The sequence below is a fragment of the Melospiza georgiana genome, chromosome 1, assembly GCF_028018845.1.
Source record: "Melospiza georgiana isolate bMelGeo1 chromosome 1, bMelGeo1.pri, whole genome shotgun sequence".
Taxonomy (NCBI): Eukaryota; Metazoa; Chordata; class Aves; order Passeriformes; family Passerellidae; genus Melospiza; species Melospiza georgiana.
Genome location: NC_080430.1, coordinates 98,262,428 through 98,275,466, shown reverse-complemented (window position 1 = coordinate 98,275,466; position 13,039 = coordinate 98,262,428).

Here is a 13,039-nt window from a genome sequence, read left to right as displayed (position 1 = left end):
GTTGTACACAATTATTTTCTCTGGGGAAAAATTACTTGTGAAATGTAAAGGTAATGGCAGTGGAAAGGCAAGGGTGTTGCACGTCATGCTGTTAGACTAATTGTATTTCAGTTGCAAACTTTGCTATTCTAAAATTTTTAAATAAAGTTCTAATATAATCATGTCACTTCCACAATTGTTATCCAACTCAGCTCTCTCTATTAACATTCATAGAAGAGATGAGTAGATTTTCTTGTCATCTTGGTAAACCCTTTGTAGAAGTAATTTATACTGTTAACTGATTTAAAATGCAACCTCAAGCAATTATGGAAAGGCACAGGATTTATTTAGATTTATAAAGTAAGCTAGTTTTCAGAAAAGGAAATTTCTTCATGGAACTGTTTACAACTATGCTATTTACACTTCCCTTTATTCTCATTTATTTGCATTGCTGTCAGTGAGCTTTTTCCCATTGACACTCTTCACCTAATTCATGGAGGTGCTGTAGAGCTTGCGCTTAAGAGTTGCAAAAATAGAGTCCTGAATAATGGTGCATATATTTTATGTCTGTTATAAAACTCTAAACTCACAAATGGATCCAATAAGCTCTGCTGGACAGCTTTGGTGTATGTCCAGTACATTTTAATGCTATATTAAAAATCTCATGTCAGAGTTCTTAATCTATTTTTCTCCAGCATTTCTCATTTGGGTTGAATTACAATAATATATTTTCATCATATTTTCACAGGATCCTGCCTATTTCAGAGCTGAGACCAAGATCTATTTTCTTAAACCTTTTGATAATGTTTTCTGAATGTCTTTTAGAAAATATTTACAGCTACTGCCTTTGAAACACATTCCACAGCTGCCAGCCCCTATGTATGATAAATGGATATTGCAATGTTAAGCACTTACTTAAAAGCTCTAAACATAGGGACCAATATATTCTGCTTTCCTTAAAAGCAGCAGTACTAGCCATCCTAGTCTAGAATCTCCAGCTGATGGTTACTGTACTGTTAGGGGGAGGGAAAATGAAATTTCAAATGTGCCCAGAAAAACATGAAGTTATTATCATTTTACATATGTCAATGATCACAGGTATAGTGTAACTACTGGTGAGAAGAAATTAGATGAAAAATGGAAGGGTTGATCAGAAGAAGGACTGGAAGTAAAAATTACCGTATTTCAGATAAATCTCAGCCATAAACCAATTGGTGACTTGCCTAGCTGTATGAGAAAATAAAGTTTCTTTTAAATATGTACCATGATTAGTTGAATGAGAAGTCAAAACCAGCCACCACCATGTGTTCATTTTCATCACTTGCCTTTTGTTTCCTTATTTGTTTTAGGAAAGCCAAAGAACTCCATCTACAAATCACAGGTTAATTTTGACTACATTGCCCATTTATTGAGAAAAAGATACTAAAAAAAGATGTAGAAAATATGATTAATTTCCTTTCTATTCTTCTTTCTAGCTCATGACCTGACAGGTTTGACAAGCAGATATATTTGTGCCTGTCTCCATTGCTCTGAATGTAAGACTTTTCCCATTATTACAGGAAACCTGGATAGTTTATCTGGATAGCAATTGAATTTATTTTCCTGTCAGTTCTGCCCCAATATGCAGAAGAGTCATGCCTATTCGAATCAACTGAGAAAAACCATGATGACTCCTCTGTACAATGCATTTTTGATGATTAGACATACTGGAAAATGGTATGCATAGACATATCATGAGTCTTTTGGAGACAGATTTCTTTTTCATTTTCATTGGATTTTAAGATACAGGATCATTACTTGGTTTGTGAGATCTCAGAATTTTCTGTGCATGTACAGTACCTCACAGCTAAGAATCTGATTATCAATGGATCGCAGTATCAGAGAAAGTTGTTTGGACAGAGGAAAGTGAGCAGTTTAAAGCAACTAGGACTTTTCTCCCAATTTTGGCTGTAACAAAAGATTTGAAAAAATAAAATTCAGTCTATCTCCAAAGAATTCTCAAATGTATGCTGCAATTTGAAAAACAGGCATAACATCTAAATGTGTGTATTTCTCTTAAATTACTCTAAGAATTAATCTTATAATTACAAATACTTAGTAATAAATTTTTAATTTCTAAACAGGTATTTTTAAACAGGGAATTAAATATACCCCTTTAAATTAACAATGTATAGTATTATAGAAATACATGCTAATATAAAAATGATTCTGGACTGATGAGTAAAAGAGATGTTAACCTTCTTTAAACAAACAAAAGAATTTTCCAGCTATAACTGAATGGAAAAGGATTTTCTAAATCCATGACATTTCAACATTAAACAGAAAAGAAAGAGAGACGTTATCCACTTGAGTGAAATAAAAGAGAAAAATCAATCCATATATAAAACTGTAAAGAGTATAATGAGAGGACCACATCATAGGTATAATTCCCTGGCCAAATATTTTATTTTATCTTTTCCTCAGAACAAACAGGTTAATTAACCAGGGGCATAAATTGCTGAATTAGTTATTTTTGAGAGGTTCATTCTTATTTGCGAGGCTTTATATGGAGAATGATACATAATAAATAATGATTTGCTGACATTGGAATATTTCTAATAAAGGTTCTAATGAATAAATCTGTTTTGACAAAATGTCTTCATTGAAAAGTTCCTGAATTGTGCCAGTTTACTGGCTAGCATCACGTGGTGAGACATGAAGCTGTGAGGCATTGCTTCTGAGAGCAGCACGATTTACACAACAGGTGCCATAGAGCTGAAAGGATGAGAGGCTTGAGCAGCCCTTCACTGTATGAACTCCTCAGACTGCCCCTGGAACCAAACCAGTTTGGGCTGAATCTCTTCCCTTTTGATGCTGCTACCCACTATGGTACTTAATGTGTCTCCTACTAACCCAGCTTGTGTCAATATGGATGATGATTAGACTGTCAGTGCCCAGAAGCTCAAAGCCAAAAGCCATCCATATTCCTTTAAATTCCTGCGAAGAGGATGTATCCATTTCTTTGGGGGGAGGAGGAAGAGATGCCAATAGAAAAGGAGGATATGATCTGTAATTGAACCATGTTGCTATAAATGACACAGTTCCACTGTGCTGATTTGGGCTCAACCAGAATATTGAAAAATCCAGCTGCCATGGCAATATTCGTCACCATTTACCATACTCTGTTAATTTCAGGACAACACAGCATATGGAAAGCAAATAATTTAGGAGGTGGAGGGAACTAGTAAACTGCAACTAAACCTAGAGGTTTAATAATACATAAAAGATGCATAATGGCAAAGGACAGAAAGACCCAGCACATTGACCAAACAAAGAAATTATCTGCACAGGTTAAAAAAAGTTTTACCAGGAAAAAGAACAGCAGAAGAGAATAAAGCAGAATAGGTGGCATAATAATTAATGTACTCAATATTTTAAAAATCATGATTTAATTTATCTAGAAATTGAAATACAAATAATCTCTAAAACTAAAACATTTTTCTAAAAGGTTCAGTTCAAAGAAGACTTTATATACAACAGCATCTCTGTTGGCAATATATTTAGTCAGTAAAATATTGATAATCATCTATGCTGGTGGTTATTATATTAGCCCTGTGTGACAGATATCATCAGGGTTTGCACAGGTGCTTTGGTTTGTCTGCTGACTAAAGACAGGAACAAAAGCCTTTGCCAGTGAAGCTGTTTCTGTAACCATGTGATTGCCTTCCTATTAATTAAATATTTGAACTTATTTGCATTTACTAATCGCGGTGTAAATGCACAAAACTTCATTCTCAAGAAATTATGAGCATAACCTGGTGTAATATTGACAAATGACTTGGAAAATTCCTGTATTCATTTAGTAGATAAAATAAAAAGAAATTATTTTAAAAAATAGCTTATAAGTATTTTAGAATCAATTTTTTATTAAATTCAACCTCTTTCTTTTAAAATCATCATGAGATGAAAGCTTTAACTTTTTTCACAATAATCTAGTATTTAACATAATGTAAGCAAAGGCAACTGTCTTAGAATTATTCTTCAAATAGAAATATATGGTAGGAAAATATTTCATTTTAAAACAATATTTCCTGTTTGTTACTCTTCCCTTCTAATCTAATGTCAACAAATCCTTCTTTGCTTATATGCCTTTGGGATTTATCTGTGGCTCTTACAGATTTTGTCACTGGACTTTAGGGAAAAATGACTTGCAGGATTAGCAGGACTGGAAAAATGAACATCTGTTGGGAAAATGAACAGCTGCCTGTCTGAGTTGCATGATGAGTAATCTCTTACTAAACATTTTCCTCACAAGAAGATTTCATTGCAATTAATATAGTCTATTTATTGTTCTTTACTGACTTAAGAATTTTAACTAGAATTCAAAAAAGAAACCCACAACCGCCCCAAAAAAAGAGACACACCATCCCCACAAAGAAAACACCCCAGGAAAGTAATTTTCACTGAGTTCTGTATTGCAATCTTTCATTGTAAGATTCAAATATATCTTGTTTTTCACTGCTCATTTAGCATTATTGATAGTCTGATTATTTTCAAAAGTTTCATTTATTTATCATCCCACTAATGCTGAGAGCAAATAGGTTTACTTATTTTATGTATGCTTTTCAAACTTCCAGTGCAAGAAAGGATGTTCTTCTCCTTCAGGCTAACAAAATAATGAATGACATTTGAGTGAGACAAAGATTTGTCTTTGGGTGAACTCTGGAGCTATATGTCAACCTCTGTATTCCCAGAGGAAGAAAAGTTATTCTTTCATCATTTTTCTGTAGCCCCTGGTGAAGAGGACATCTTGATGTGAACAGAAAGATGCTACAGAATTATTACCTACTTTTTAAGTTAGAACAGCTTGAAGTTAAGACCTGCACAAAAACACAAATCTGCATAAAACCTTCAGTGATTTGTTACAGCTAGTTAATCGAAAATTTCAAGAAGATATGGTGGCTTATTTCTTGATGCACCTGCATATTGGGTATGCTCATAATTGGGAAGGAAGTGGTGGAAGGAAGTGGTGGAAGGAAGTGGCGGAAGTGGCAGAAGTGGCGGAAGGAAGTGGCGGAAGGAAGTGGCGGAAGGAAGTGGCGGAAGGAAGGAAGGAAGTGGCGGAAGGAAGGAAGGAAGGAAGTGGCGGAAGGAAGGAAGGAAGTGGCGGAAGGAAGTGGCGGAAGGAAGTGGCGGAAGGAAGTGGCGGAAGGAAGGAAGGAAGGAAGGAAGGAAGGAAGGAAGGAAGGAAGGAAGGAAGGAAGGAAGGAAGGAAGGAAGGAAGGAAGGAAGGAAGGAAGGAAGTGGCGGAAGGAAGTGGCGGAAGGAAGTGGCGGAAGGAAGGAAGGAAGGAAGGAAGGAAGGAAGGAAGGAAGGAAGGAAGGAAGGAAGGAAGGAAGTGGCGGAAGTGGCGGAAGTGGCGGAAGTGGCGGAAGTGGCGGAAGTAAGGAAGGAAGGAAGGAAGGAAGGAAGGAAGGAAGGAAGGAAGGAAGGAAGGAAGGAAGGAAGGAAGGAAGGAAGGAAGGAAGGAAGTGGTGGAAGGCCAATGGCATTTATCTATATGAAAGAATAACCTCTGCATCCATATTTTATGCTAGAAAGGGATGGTTTGAACAGCACATTGCACTTAAAATGTTGCTTCGAAGAAAGATGGAAACTTTTACAAGGAGATGTTTTGCTGTCAGCACGAGGTTTGATTGCCAGCCAGCACAAGAACATCTGGTGTTTTATGTCCTGTTGCAGGAAATCCTATCTCGTCTCCAGCCACCAGCTCAAAGAACATCTCCATTAGAGTCTGTGTTTTACTTAATGGCTCCAGAACAGTGGTTTGCACATGGTGGGGCACTTGGAATGTCCCAATGGTCCCTTCCTGATCAGACAGCAGACCCATGTCCATGATAATGAAACTTGCAGTTAGAAGTGTTTTCTTATAGGACTGGTTTTAGTTTCCATTTACAGGGTGAAAAACCAAAGATCACATAAAAGAGATTACCTATATGCTCTTGACAGAAAATTTGTTGAGATTTTTCTCCTAGACAACATAGTGCAACTGATTTATTTTTCAGTGATGCTAAAAGTTGCATACAAGCCTATCCATGCAGGTAGTTCTCTGTTTTGCTGTGTTTTGGTATTCATAACATTTATTTCATCCTTTATTGAGAATGCTCTTGTAATCTAATATAAGTTTCAAAATAACTTTACATTTTAACTGTAATAGAACATGGATTTCCATATTTTTATAGTGCTACTTCAAACAAACAAACAAAACCCAAACCCACAAAAATCCTCTAAGAAATCTCAACAACAAAAACCTCCAAGGTGTGGTTTTCAGAGCATTCAAGCATAACAAGTCTAGATTTGATTTAGTGATTGAGTCTTACTGAGACAAAAGGAAATGTATGTTAACAAAAACATTTCATGAGTAGCTATACTGATTGAATACCTTTATAGTGCTGCTGCTTGCATTACTCTTATTTTTCTTCATCTTTTATGCATTCTTTTTAGAACCTCTCCTCTTCTAGAGTATGACCAGTTTTACTGGTCATTCCTCTTCTCAATTTCTTTTCAAGATTTCTTTAAATTCACCGATTCCTTTCTCAAGGGCATGTGTATAAAAACACTGTTCTTCATTACATTAATATGAAAAATCTGTCATTTTCTCAGACATTGAGATAAATTATTAAACATTAAACAGTTCTGTTGAGAAGATTTTGCTCAGTTGAGTGGATGACATGATCACCTAATTGTACTAAAATTTACCATAAATACTAAAGGCAAACAACAAAAAGCACAAAATAAAGAAGAGCTGATTGTAAATTATGTTATTTCTGAGTAGAGGTAAATGTTTCAATTTTGTAGAGAAGGAACTGGCTGGGTCACGTCTAAATACCCATATACATAGATTTTGAATATTTTGAGAAACTTTTGATAGTATTCTGGTTTCTCTCATAAAGACAAATGGAGATGGTTCTGCAACTATTAATTTACATAGGAAGGAAATAGAAAAGGTAAAAGAGGCAAGAAGGCAGAGTTTGGAAATGAGTCCAAAATGTGTAAAATCTTTTAGAGAGTTAGACTTCACTTCATAAATCATTCACTCAGTTTCCCTAAAAATGAGCCTTTTTATTTGGGCTCACAAATTTTCAAGATGATTGACTGCTTTAGAAATATTGAGACAATTGTTCCCCGCTTTCCCTTTGCTGAAAATGTTCTAGATCAAATGGCTCTGAAAAGCATTTTAAGGGAATTTTCAAACACTCTCATTAATAATTGCAGTATTTATAATACTTGGCTAACTACCTGTCTGAAGGGTAGAAGAGTTCATTTCTCAATAAACATTATAAAATTTCTAAAGCATCTATTTTGTTTTATGTTTAATTCTGTGGATGCTCTTGGCTTGTTTATTTATTGATTCTTTTTGGTAAAAATGAGCTGAAAATAAGTCCAGGCACAACTTTTAAAAGAATAAGGTCTTTTTGTTTCTAGAATATCAACAAAGCTAAATTGGATACCTTTAGTAATTTTGGTGAGTACATTGCTAAAATATTTGTCTCTAAATTGTATGCAAGATGTTATATTTTTGCTCACTCCTTGACCAACCTTGTTACGTATTAAAGGAAGAATTCTTGCCGTACTCTATTTTGACAGAGGAAAACAAAGGATTAAAACAGTATTTGTTTTTCCATATTTCTCTATTATTCAGTGTGTAGTGAATAATAGCTTCTTTTGTGTTGAGCATAGCATTGCCTAAGCTATTTATTTATTTCTGACCTCAAGCAGAATTTGTCATTTGCAGCTGTTTTTTCATGGAAACTTACACTGCATAATTAACAGTTTCACATCCCTCTAATCATCAAAGTGCTACATTATTGGGAACTGTTCTTCATCTTTCTCCTCTGTTTATTTGCATTTACTAATCTCGGTGTAAATGCACAAAGCTTCGTTCTCAAGAAATTTTGAACATAACCTGGTGTAATATTGACCAAAACAAGAGTCACCTCCTTGAAACTCTTCTAATGATTTAGTTTGTAATGCTGAAAATATTCAAGTAATGTTTCCTAAGGCAAAGTTTAACATTTATTTTCCTGCTGAAGAAAGTGGGTGTCCTATGAGTGGGATGTAAAAATACATTCTGTCCAAAATATGAATGTCAGATGGCAAGGCCCTGAGGCTGTCCAGCAACCTGTGTAACTCAGTGGAATAATTAACATCTGTTTCTAGTATTATTGCTAAAGCTGAGGAAAACACACAAAATGGATTTCGAGAGCACTCATATGGGAAACTTTTGCACTGTTTATGCCTATTGCAAATATTTTTTTACATCATTATCACTTGAATAAGGTACATTATGGTATGGAAGAATGACAGGTATCAAGGTATTTCCAAATTACACAAGGATCAGTCATGCCTCATCAAATGTTAAGTCTTAAATTGTTACTGTGGGTTTTAGAATACACTCAGATAATAAAAGTTAGGGTAAAATATTCAATCTTTAGTCTCAAAGAAATTATTTCATATCTTGCTCAACTGTTCTTGAGTTATTGAGAACTTTTGCCAAGTTGAATTTTTTTCTGAGGTACTAAGGGGTCACTTTTCTCATTATTGCATAGTATGTTTTCAGGTTGAGTTTAAAAATCGGTTTCCTTGATATTAATTTTACATAAATTTACACATTGTGTGATCAACTATTTTAATATAAAAAAAAATCTCTCTCCTTTCCAAAATCTCATCTGTTGCAATAAGAGAACAAAGGACAAGATTGTGCAGAATTGGAAACATTGTTTTCCCTTTATCATCTGAAAAGTTAGAAATCGCTGCAAAAGGTATATTTATTCACAATAAATGGTGGATATTGCTCTATTTTAAAATGCATCTAAGCTTATTCAGCTAATAGGAGCATTATTTTGAAATTGTTTCTTAACAGTGACAGTAGCAAATATGGACTTCTATTAAAACTTGCATACTTTTAAATTATTGCCAGGAAGAGATTAAATTAAGTTTATCCAGAAAACAAATCAACGAAAGATTGATCATAAATCTCAAAAATTTCAACAGTTTAATGTCTTGTCTGAGAAACTTATTATGAATTTTTAAAACTCTGTTAATTAGTCTTCTTTTTTTTACATTTACTGATTAAAATATTTTAATTAGGGTAGCATTAAGGCCTCGTAGCAAGGTAATTATGCAGGTAACTATCAGGCTCCAAAATAATTCAGTTTTGTAAACACAGGACAGCAAGTTGAATCTGACGTTGTTTTTCAAGTCTTGCACTGGAATTCAACATGGTTATTTTTTTAACATATTGACAGTAGGCAAGGTCTGTTTCTTATGACAGCTTGTTCATATAATGTTGCCTGGGTACAAAACCATGTTTCTGTTCTGGTTTTGTCATATTTTGCCTGTGGACAGCCAGTAGACAAATCCAATGTCTTTACATCCTAGCTAATACTGTCCTCTATCCTTATTATCTATTTTGGAGTTCTCAGAATAGGAAGAAGCAGCTCAAATGTTTCTCCTTACAAAGTCTAGACATGCCTATTCCTTATGGAGTATACTTACACTGCTTGTACTGCTTACAGCAGATTGAATAGACATTTTACATGACATCACTGTTGTGGTGGAAACATTTCCTCTGTGTAATCTTATTATGAATCCATGAAATTATAACTTCTGTCTTGAAGGAGTTAAAGTTAGTACATTTCCTGTGTGTCTGAGTTCAGAGGCAATGAGGAATTCTTACAAAGAACAGCTGATTTTTTAATGTAGGTGAATGGACGATACACACAAACTCATAATTCTGTTTATCCCTCAAAACAAAATAATTGCACTTCCACTATCACTGGAGAACTTTTTATCCTCCCATCTTTGTTTGTTTTGTTTTCTGTTCTTCAAATGCTTACTTGATAGTGATACATCATTAGTCACTAACAGAAATTAAAAAAATTTGATTGAGAGCTGAGGAAAAAAGAATCCAGACTGAATAGAGACAATCACGACTACATCAAACTTGTGATGACTCACCTCAAATTTTAGTGCTCACACTTAATAAGAATTGGCACATCCATAAGGATTTCCATTACTGCAATTTTAAATACTTCTGATATCTCACTGAATATTTTTCAATACATCCACAACAGTTCCAGAATTAATGATAGATGAATTTATAGTATATTTACAATGAAAGAAATTAGGATTCATTAGGAAGGAATGGGGATACAGATGCAAAGTGTTCTTTAAAAAAGGATGCCATTTTAGTAATGTAATGCACGCCACATTCCAAAAAAAAGTCTTATTTCACTACCCTTAGTTCTTGAAGGGGCAAGAGTAAAGTTTTTGATAAAGCCATAAAAAAAAAGAAAAGAAATTTATGTCAAAATTAATTCATCAAATGCAAGGAAAAGAGTTTTCCGAAAGAATTCAAAAAAACTTGAATGAATCAAAATGTTTTTTTTCCCCCAAAATATTTCCTACAGCAAGCTTAATTTGCTTTGGAAGTCCTTTTGCTCATGCTTAAAGAAAATCTAAGATGTATATATTAAGCTTCTGAACTACTTGAGAGATCTTTGAGAGATTTCAAAATTAGTTATCAAAGTTTCCATGGCAGTACTTAGTAATCTTAGATTTAGCGGAAAGAAAAAATGACATCACTGACTCCTAATAAGAAATACAATTTTTAATATGTCAAGCATGATCATTACATTTTCCAAAACATGAAGGGCGATGGGGATGTCTTATTTCCAGCAAAGCTGGCAAGGTGAGATTAATGAGGCATCCTTTGGGATAGAAGCTGAGTGTCATAGCTACAATTGTTTATTTCCATTTTATTAAAGGTACCTGGGTGAAAACAATTGTTTGTTTGAGCACATATATAAGTATTGTTGTCCAGAAAAGATATATTAAGACATAAAAGCCTTCCTCTCCTCCCCACTTGCACCTCCCACCCTGCACCTTGCAGTTATGTGTCTCACTTTTGATTTAACACAGCTCTAGAGAAGAAGCCCTTTCATCTTTGTCAGGACCTTTTTCAGGCCACAGGCTGGTTTGTCTTTGCAGCCCTGACAGCAAAGTTGTAAAGTCTAGGCAAAAGGAAAAAGAATTACACATAAAATATTTCTGCAAAAGTTCTGAAAGTATATTTAGTTCAGAACCTCATTCCTAATCCAAGTATGATTTCTGCAATGTTTAAATATATTCACTAAGTGATAGTGCAAACTCGATTGAATGCATTAATTAATTAAATATTGTGGAACATTTATGAATTTGCCTTGCTCCAATATAATTTTTGTGCTAAGAAATGTACCAAAGACAGTGCATGCTTCTAATTCTTTTTTCTCAATACCTCTCATTTCTGCTTGAATGCCAAGACTGTGTTCATTTCCTGTTTTTTTTTCTGGAACAAAATTGGTAGCACTAGATTTTTTTTCCACCATTACTGTAATTTTGTCCTATTAAAGAAAAAAAGTTCTGATATAAAGAATTTATATACTTTTAAATGTATTTTCATATAAAGATTTCAGATATTTTAAAATGTGTTTTCTATTCCTTCTTTTGTTCTGCTAGTGTCCAATCAAATACAAATCTCATCTTTCCTTAAACCATTATTTCTGCATTTTCCTTATGTTATAATACTCTAATGGAGAGGTGGTCTGTATGAGGAACAATCAGGGACAATAATCTGAGGACAGACATCCAATATTTACTACTCTCCAAGGTCAGGAGCAGTTCCTTGCCAAGGGTGGGAGACAGAACCCGCAATTTTTCTTCAGTATGGAATTAACTATAAGAAAAATGGTTTTATTCTAGCTGTTAATTTGTCTGTTGCATTTTTTCCCATGTGATTTTTTTTTCTTTCCTTTCCTTTAGATATTTAGATAACTTCTGCCTAAAGCAGTCCTAATGAATGCAACAATTTTGCCCAGGGAAAAAATTGACCAAAAGTCTGATTTCTAAATTTGAAATCTCTCCCTTGTACTATTTTTTCCCTGACCCTGCTAGAAAGCATATTTATATTATGAAATATAGAGAGCAGTAGAAAATAAAAGTTAGGGCACTGAGCTGAAATGCATACATGAGAAAAAAGTCAAAATTTTCTTTGCATTTCATTTTTTTTTTTCAGATTTCCATGTTCATTTCCATGCATGACAAAGCTCTGGGTTTTTTGTTATCAAATTTAGGTTTGCTAAATTGAACAATTGAAATTTGATTAATCATAAATTGATTACCCTTGCCAAATAACATTTCTTGTATTAGAAAGACGGAGGTGAATATTTTCATTATTTTCCAAGTAATCTTTTTCCATCCATCAAGGGAATTGTCTACCTACTGAAGCAATGAGAAGAAGAACAAAGAGGACAGCCAAAATGTTCTTCACTATCCATATTTAACTCAATCTTCATACTCATATATGCATTACTTTTGCACAGACTTTCTTATGGTGAAATATTTATTAAATTAATATTTTAATAATACTTTAGATCATTTTAATAAGAATTGAGGAACAGAATGCAGTTGAATTACCCCTCCAAAATTCTGCTTTGATGCATAAATATGACATTTCATTTATTTCTTCACTAAGTCAAATATCTTTGTAAAATGTGTTGTATAACTCACTAATTTCTGTTTAATCTAAAATACTTCTCTGTTCACTTAAGACTTATCAGGAAGAAGTATGGAATTTGAATAATATGAAAATAGAATGCTATTTGAAAGGTATTATATTTTTCTTTGCTTTTTCTGGTTCCTTCAGTTTATGCAAGCTTGTGCTGATGGCATCAGGAAAATGATGAGTTTTCTACTAGATATGTATTTGCCACCTTTAGAAATCTAAAGAAATTCCTTGAGGGAATCCATAAAAGTTCTAAAATATAGGATGCTAAAGGATGACAAAAAACAGACTCAGTGGAAGAAGGGTATTTTGAATACTAGGATATTTTCCTGGTTTGGCACAGATACGCTTGTTGCCATGGAGAAAGAGAGTGAATGCTGAACAAAAAAATAAAAAAAAGAGTTTTGAATTTAAAGGATCCTTATACTTGCTATCAAGAATACAAATCTCTATGGATTGCAGAAGGCCGAGAGCTGC